The 9,372-nt window shown below is 41.5% G+C and overlaps 1 non-coding gene across 1 annotated transcript; it reads right to left on the bottom strand.

Annotated features, from left to right (window-relative positions):
- Positions 1-4,867: 4,867 nt before the first annotated feature.
- Positions 4,868-4,975, bottom strand: LOC138742172 (U6 spliceosomal RNA). The gene has a single exon (XR_011343965.1). It is a non-coding gene; the product is annotated as a U6 spliceosomal RNA (small nuclear RNA).
- Between the last annotated feature and the right edge of the window lie 4,397 nt (positions 4,976-9,372).

Raw genomic sequence — 9,372 nt, 5'->3', positions numbered from 1 at the left:
AACATCCCAACTCCTACACTCAATACTTTGATTTATGAAGGCCAGTATGCCAAAAGCTCTTTACAACCCTGTCCACCTGTGACACCACTTTCATGGAATTATGTATCTATTCTCAGATCCATCTGTCCTACCACACTCTTATGTGTCCTTTCTTGGTTGTTTGTCCTTCTAAAATGCAACACCTCACACTTGTCTGCATTAAATTCCTTCTGCCATTTTTTGGCTCACTTTTCCAGCTGGTCAGATCCCTCTGCAAGCTTTGAAAGCCTTCCTCACTCTCCACTACACCTCCAATCTTAGTGTCTTTAAACTTGCTAATCCAATTTCCCCCATTATCATCCAGATCATTAATATAGATGCCCATTAACAATGATCCTAGCACTGATCCCTGAGGCACACCATTAGTCACAGGCCTCCAGTCTTGTTATAAATTTATAAGATGATGGTGAGACTGCACTTGTTTCTGGTCACCCAGCTTCAGGAAGAATGTCATTAAGTGAAAAGGGTATGGAAAAGATTCATAAGGATATTACTGGGACTGTAGGCTTAAGTTAAAGACTAGTTAAGCTGGGACTTTTTTTTCCCGAAGCATGGGAGGTAGAGGGGTTATAAAATGTGAAGGGGCATTAACAAAGTGGGTGGTCACAGAATTTTTCACAGGATAAGAATCTACAATTAATAAACAGATTTAAAGAGAGGGGGGAAAGAATTAAAGGGGATCTGATGGGGAAATTTTCACACAGAAGGTAGTGGGTTCGTTGAACAGGCTGCCAGAGGAAGTTGTAGAGGTGTGCACAATTGTGACATTTAAAAGGTATTTGGACAGACCCACAGTGGTATGGGTTAAGGCAAATGTGTCTAGCTTAGGTCGGCAAGCAAATGGGACAAGCTTAGGTAGGAAATTTGGCCAGCATGAATGATTTAGGCCAAAGGCCTGTTTCCACACTGTATAAACTCTTTGATGAAGCAAAGAAGGTGTTGGGTGAACAAGGGAAAGAGGGAGGGATACAGGAGTTTACGTTAACTGAAATTAGAAAATTCATTCCATGGGGTTGTGGACTACCCAGGCAAAATATTAGTTTCGACTTTCTAGGTTGTGTTGGGCCTTACCCTTTCACTGGAGAAGTTGAGGTCAGACAGGTCATTGTGGGATTTTTTAAAATATAATTTAATTTAGACATTCAATATGTTTACAGGCCCTTCCAGCTCACAGGCCCACGGAACCCTGCATACACAAATTAACCTGCAAATCCTGTACGTTTTGGAAGGGTGGGAGAAAACCGGAGGTCCCAGAGGAAACATGCAGGCATGGGAAGAATGTTCAAACTTCTTAAAGACTCCTTGATTTGAACCCAGGATTTTCACACTAATAGCGTTGTACTAACCACTACAATAATGGCGCCATGACGACAGGCTGCTGAAGCGAGCGCAGGTGGTTGCCCCGTTAGAGCTTGGTCTCACCGTTTTAGAGGAGGTCACATCGGGAGCACTGGATGCAATCGGTGAGGTTGGAGGAGGTGTATGAATCTTTGCTTCACCTGGAAGAGCAGTTCAAGTCCCTGGATGATGGAGAGGGACAGCTGTTCCACCTCCTGAGGTTGCAAGGGGAAAGTACCAGGGGACAGAGAAGGATGAGTGAATCCAGGAATCAGGAAGATGTGACTGTAGTGTTCCACTTGGGTAGTCTACAACCCAGTGTTATGAACTAAATTTTCCATAGGTAACCCTCCTACTTTCTCTCTCCTGATCTATGCTCTTTCCCCCCAAAGACCCCTCTCCACCCCTTACCCAGCTCCCATATTGCTCTAACTACCCAGCAACTACACGCCGAACCAACTGGGTCTCGTTTCCCTAATTAGACTGGCTTTATCTGCTCATCATCCGTCCCTTTTCAGGTTCCATTATCACCTTCCTGCCTCTGTCTCCACCTCTGCCTTCCCCTCCTCACCCCCCACCTTACACACTTTCTCATTCTCTGCTTCTACCTGTTGTTGCCTCCCATCTTTTGTTACCCAGCGCCATTTGCTCGTCATCCATCTTGTCCTTGTTCCACCTCTTAGCTGCCAGTTCCTGCCTCTCACCACCTGCTTACCTCTTCATACTGGCCGTCTCCACCGTACACTCAATCCTGATGCATAGATTCAACCAGGAATATTAAGAAAATAAGAAATAGAAAAAACAGTGAACCATCTATCTGTAAAAAAGCTGATCCTCCTCAAGATGATGTGGCAGCATCAAAGACCACCTCTCCTCCAAATGATCAGCTGCTGTGTCTTTCAGTGGCCAATGTCAGGAGAGTGTTCGGCAAGGTTAACCCAAGGAATGCTGCTGGACTGGATAACATTCCCGGCAGATGTGTGGCTCAGCTGGCAGATGTTCTCACTGACATATTTACCATCTCCCTGAGAAGCGCTGCCGCCATTGTCCCCGTGCCGATGTGTCCTTCTTCAATGAGGACCGCCCTGTCACACACGTGCTCATCGACGTGAAGTGCTCTGAGAAGCTCGTCGTGGGGCACATCAAGCTCCTTTTGCCTCCGTCACTGGGTCTGCTGGAGTTCGCATACAGACCCAAACACTCTACAGACGATCCCATTGCCAGCGTCCTCCATCTAGCCCTCACCCACCTGGCAAACGAAGAATTGTATGTCCGAATGCTGTTTATTGACTTCAGTTCACCATTCAACACGATCATACCCCAGTGCCTGATGAGGAAGTTGGGCTATTTAAGGACTATTTTGCACTTTATTGATTTTTTTCTCTCTCTGTATTGCACAGTTTGTTTATATTTGTTTACATGTGTACGTATCTTCTTGAGAACAGTTTTTTGCACTACCAATAAGTAGTAATTCTGTCTCATCCACAGGAAAAAGAATCTCAGGTGCGAATCTCATTGTTTGTAATGTGTGTACTCGGGCAATAAATCTGAACTTTGAGTCTTGAGGCTCTGTCCCCTAGTTCTAGTTGCATATACCAATGTCTTGTCTCCATTTTATATCATTATTTTATATTCTTCTCTTAGATTCCCTCTCATTCTTCTGAATTCCAGTGAATCTAGTCCCAGGCAACTCAATATCTCCTCGTGTGGATTAGTCCTTTGACTCCACTTATGTTGCTCTACCCACTGTGTTCATCCAGCTGCTTGGATTCTAGCATCTGCAGCCATTTATGCATCTTACATTCTTGTGTCAATGTTCTCACTCTCTAGCCATGGAACCATAGAACGCTACAGCAAGGAAACATGCCCCTTTGGCCCTTCTAGTCTGTACTGAACCTTTTTCTGTCTCATCCCACTGACCTGCACCCAGTCCATAGCCCTCCAATCCTCTCCCATCCATGTACTTGTCCAAATTCATCTTAAATGTTAAAATTGAGCCCAAATTCACCACTGCAATTGGCAGCTTGTTCCACACTCCCACCACTCTTTGTGTGAAGAATTTCCCCCTCACGTTTTCCCTGAACTTTTCCCTTTCACTCTTAACCCATGTCCTCTGGTTTGTATTTCACCCACCCTCAGTGGAAAAAGCTGACCTACATTTGCTCTGTCTATCCCCCTCATAATTTCTTTTCTTTTTCAATCTTTTTATTGGTTTTTGTGAAATAAAATATCAGATACATATGATGTAATGTTCAGGTAACAGTATATTAAAATCACAGATAGATGGCAACAGTAAACAAGATACGTATGACCCTCATTATTGATAAAAAAAGGAAAAGAAAAAAATCTGTAACTATTCTAATTAAATTTCTTTTTCAATCTTTTTATTAACATTCCATATTATATGCAGCATAAGGAGAAAAGAAATAGCATAATTAAAATGGGATGTCCAAGTCTACATCGTATAAGGATCAGATATAAATTCCATGTGACATAATAGAAATAATTCTCCTAACAAAGAAAACAGAGATAAAGAAATATTTATAACATTGTATATAAAAAACTCCAACTAATCTACTAAAAAAAAAGCAGATCCTGAGGATATGTCAAATAGTTTAAAAAATCGCTCCAGCCCACACCTACTGATAGCAAAAATGGCAAGAATTATCTTTTTTGGCTTGGCTTCGCGGACGAAGATTTATGGAGGGGTAAATGTCCACGTCAGCTGCAGGCTCGTTTGTGGCTGACAAGTCCGATGCGGGACAGGCAGACACGGTTGCAGCGGTTGCAGGGGAAAATTGGTTGGTTGGAGTTGGGTGTTGGGTTTTTCCTCCTTTGTCTTTTGTCAGTGAGGTGGGCTCTGCGGTCTTCTTCAAAGGAGGTTGCTGCCCGCCGAACTGTGAGGCGCCAAGATGCACGGTTTGAGGCGATATCAGCCCACTGGCGGTGGTCAATGTGGCAGGCACCAAGAGATTTCTTTAGGCAGTCCTTGTACCTCTTCTTTAGTGCACCTCTGACACGATGGCCAGTGGAGAGCTCGCCATAGAATTATATTGCATCTGGAAAGGAAGAGTTCATTCCTAAAATAATGCCAGTTATATCCCATGAAAGTCGTCAATAAAGGGGAGAAAATGACACTGTATATATTTAAGAAGAAAAATGTCTGTATGTATCTTGGTCAATATGGTTTATAGTGTAAAAAATAAAAAAAATTTTTAAAAAATGGTTTAATTTAATGACTAATCCCAAATGATTACTATCAAGCTCAGGCGTCAACTACTAATTTCAAAACTAATAGGACCAGAAAAAGAAAAAAAATGAAAAAGGAAAAAAAAATATAAAAACCAAAAATAATTGATCTATAAATTTTGAAAATAATTAAAAATAAATACCTCAAAGAGAAATAAATGTGATACTCATTTTAGTACTTGAACACCTAATTTTCTCTAGAGGAAGAGATGCCATTAAATCGAATAACCCTTTGTATGTATGGGAAGGACAACATCTTTCCGAATTTGTGTGACATCCTTGCACAGGGGCCATGCTAATCTTCTCTTTATCATTCCAATGTTAGTATATGTGCTGCCAAAGCGAGCACAATTTTAAATACTTCGATCAAATCTCCCCTCATTCGTCTATGCTCCAGGGAATAAAGTCCTAACCTGTTTAGCCTTTCCCTGTAATTCAGTTCCTGAAGTCCGGGCAACATCCTAGTAAATATCCTCTGCACTCTTTATATCTATTGATATCTTTCCTGTACTTAGGTGACCAAAATTGCACACAATACTCCAAATTTGGCCTCACTCATGTCTTATGCAACTTTACCATAACATCCCAACTCCTATACTCAATACTTTGATTAAAGAAGGGCAATGTGCCAAAAGCTCTCTTTACAAACTTGCCTACCTGTGATTCCACTTTCTGGGAATTGTGTATCAGTATTCCTAGATCCCTGTGTTCTACCACACTCCCATTTACCGTGTATGTCCTTTCTTGGATTGTCCTTCCAAAATGCAACACCTCACAATTGTCGATATTAAATTCCACCTGCTGTTTTCAGCCCATTCACTCAAATTCAAGTTTTCATCACCTGATTGTACACATAAAACCTGATTTTAAAAAAAGTGTTTGTCTGGACCACAGTGCACTTAATAGTCACCTATAAACATAAAAATGTCACATCAAATAAATATTTATAAGTATTTCAGAGTAATTTATTAGTTTCATTTAGAAGAGACCCAAGGTTACAGAACACCACTCAGGAATCTCACAGCCTATGAGAAGAAGCTATTTCCCAACCTGGCAGACCTTCATTTTATTTTATTTTTAATTTAAAATGTAAAACGTTAAATTCAGACATAAAACACAGTAATGGGCCCTTCCAGTCCATGAACCCGTTTCCCCCAATAACCTACAAACCATGTACATTAGGGTCCACACCAAGAATGGTGAGAGGAAACCAGAGCACTTGGAGAAAACCCACAGGGAGACTGTGGCTTACAGACAACAGCAGATTAAACCCTGGTCACTGGCACCATAATGGCACTGTACTAAACCACTATGCTAAACATACTGCCCCAACCCTGCTTTTGATGCACCCACAAATGCAGTATTGTGCACAGTTCTGGTCACCGAGCTAGAGGAAAGATGTTAAGTTGGAAAGGATATAGAAAAGATTCACAGGACTTGTTGGCTTGGAGTTTGGATAAGTTTTTCCCTGGAGCATAGGAGACTAAAGGGAGGGATCTTTAGGAGATTTATAGTTATTATAAAGGTCATTGATAAGGTGAACAGTCATGGTCATTTTCCCAGGGAAGGGAGCATTTAAAAACAAGAGGGCATAAATTCAACATGAGAAGAGAAGTATTTAAAAGGGATCTGAGGGGCACCTTCTTCACATGGAGGGTGGTGAGTGCATGGAACAAGTTGCCAAAGTGAGTGTGGCACTATTAATTAAACCCGACAGACCAGATGTCGAGATTAACAGGCTTCAATCACTATAAACCTACAGTCATCTCTTACATGCTGTTGGCCCAATTCCAAGGCCTTGTACTGAGGGAGGGGATTTGGTGATTCCGCTTTTATTAGGAATCCTGAGGGGGAGGGGTTACAGTATCAGGGGCGGGCCAACCAGTGCAATGATTGTATTAGAGTGTTCCACCACAGTGAGGACAATTGTAACACTGAAAAGCCATTTAGACAGGTGCAGGGATAGAATAGGTCATGGCATCTTAGCTGAACGCAGGCAAAATAGAATTATATTGGTCAGCATGGACAATGTGGGTCTGTGTCTGTGCTGCAGAATTCTATGATTCTGAGATTTGAAATGTTGATCATGGCAATGCATTTGTGGTAACATCCCTGGGCTTCAGTGAATTTATTCACTGAGGTGTTGAACACGTAAGTCTGGACGCTGTGATTGTAGAAAAAACACAGAAATGCTGGAGAAACTCAGCAGGTCCTACATCGTTCATAGGAGGTAAAGATATACAACCGATGTTACGGGCCTGACCCTTTCTTCAAGACCAGAAAGCAGGCAAATACCTGAATTAAACGGCTGGAGGAGGATTGAAGAAGGGGAAGAGCGCAGGCCAACCGTCTTGCCTGTGGAGCTTGTGAGCAGTCGGGGGTGCAGAGAGGGAGCAGCGAGAGAGGCACTCACAGAACTCCATTCAAAGAGGAGATTTCTTCAGGGTAGGTCTCCCTCGAAGAGATCTTGCAATGAAGTCCTCTTCTTTGAAGGGAGTTCTGTGCAAGCTTCTCTCACTGCTCCCTCTCTGCAGTCCCGACTGTTCGCAAGTTCCACAGCCATGGCTGTTGGTCTGTGCTCCTCCCTTCAGCCCCTTCTTCCCCCAGCCTTTTTATTCAGGCGCCTACCTGCATTTTGCTCATACCTTGACGAAGGGCTCAGGCCCAAAACGTGAGTTCTATATCCTTACCTCCTACGGATGCTGCGAGTTCCTCCAGCATTTCTATGCTTTTACTCACTAGGGTGTTTGAAAAGATTCCACGTTTATGAATGATCCAAATGGGATCACAGGAGAGGTGACAAACGGGCTGCGGAATAGCCCTGGCCGTGACGGAGGACCTTCTGTCATTGACAGCCTGTGCCCAGTGGTGTAACCTATTTTTCACTTCCAGTGATGATTTGGATTGCAATACAGGGACATAAGTATTCAAATATGGGGAAAGCAGTGACAGATAGAATATAGCTCAGATAAATGTGATGCACGAAGAGTAGGCTACTATGCAGCTTCGTAAATCAATGGTTAGGCCACATATGAAGCAGTGGACATAGTTATGGACACCATCCTTTCTGAAGAGAGGACTAACCAAGGTCGGTAACACCATGAAAGGTAGAGCACTGAGGGGTACATTAGAGCAGGGAGATCTGGGAATAGTGACACAAAATTCCCTGTAAGTGGCATAACAGGCACATAGGATCATAAAGACAGCTTTTGCCATCTTGGCCTTCATAAATCAAAGTATTGAATATAGGGTTTGGGATGTTATGATGAAGTTGTGTAAGATATTTGGAGTATTGTGTGCAGTTTCGGTCACCTACCCAGAGAAGAGTTCCATTGCCAGGACTTGGAAACCTGAGTTTCAGGGAATGCTTCAACAGTTCAGGGCTTTATTTTCTGGAGCATCGGGGAATGAGGGGAGATTTAATAGAAGTATGCAAAATTATGAGAAGTATAGATAAAAACAATCAGGCTGTTTTTACACTAAGGTTGAGTAATCCAAGAACTAGAAGACATGGGTTAAGGGTGAAAGGTGAAATGTTTTAATGGAAGATTCGGAGGAACTTCATGTTGAGACTGGTGAGTGTGGAATGAGCTTCCAGCTGATATGGAGAATGCGGACTCAATTTCGACATTAAAGAACAATATGGATGGGTTCATGAATGGGAGGGGTATGGAGGGCAGGTCAGTGGGACTAGGCAAAATATTATTTTGTCACAGATGAGAAAGGCTGAAGGACCTGCTTCTGTACTGTAGTGCTCTCTAGTAAAGGAGTGCGATTGCACTGGAGAGGAAATTCGTCGGGGTGTTGCCTGGGATGGAATGTTTCTCTTAATGAGGAGAGACTTAATTGGCCAAGGTTGTTTTCCTTGGAGTGGAGGAGGCTGAGGGGGATATATAACGACATAGATAACTGTAGTAAGCACCAATTTATCTGGGATTCATGCATCCAGAATTTCCGAGGGACTGGCAGTATTTCTAGGCAGAAGAATCAATTTCCTATTTCTTTGAAAAATATTAGTTTGAATTGGGCTCAATTAAAAAAAAAAATTTACAAATTTAAAACCACACAAATAAAGCACATAATAAAAAAATAATTTGAATCAATACAAATACATGTGGTGTATAAAAGGAGAAAAAATAAGAAAACATTATATACCACCCCCTTCCCCTACAAAGAAAAAGAGAAAAAGAAAAAAAAGAGTAGGAAAATGAGAAAGAGACAAGAGATCCTCAACAGGGGTGTCTATTACTTTAAAGTCTCTTATAATATACTGAGACCTTAAGGAGAAGGGAAATGTCCGAGCCTCATTTAAATATTAACACCCATATGTTGTAAATAAAGGTTCCATATCTTCAAAAATATATAATATTTGTCTCTTAAATTGTAAGTAATTTTCTCAAGTGGTATACAACTCCAGACTTCAGCGTGCCATCGTTCTATACCCAGATCTGTAACAGACTTCCAAGTTATAGCAATACATTTTATTGCTAAAGCAATTTGAACAAATCTTCTCTTGATACATATTCAGTTTCTTTTTTTAAAATATTATATTTTATTATAAGATAAAGTTATAACCACAGTTACAAATTTAAAATGTTAACATCTATCTAAAAATACTGCATGGTTACATAGAAAAAAAAACTACAAAGACTACTAAGAAAACCCTATAAGAATTCCTAATCCCCCCACTCCCTCTCTACTATTCCTAAAATCTACTCCCCCTAAAAAAAAGAAGAAAGAAAAGAA

This window comes from Narcine bancroftii, chromosome 8 (genome assembly GCF_036971445.1).
Source record: "Narcine bancroftii isolate sNarBan1 chromosome 8, sNarBan1.hap1, whole genome shotgun sequence".
Taxonomy (NCBI): domain Eukaryota; kingdom Metazoa; phylum Chordata; class Chondrichthyes; order Torpediniformes; family Narcinidae; genus Narcine; species Narcine bancroftii.
Note: the sequence above shows the minus strand (reverse complement) of the source record. Positions and strands in the feature narration are given on the sequence as shown.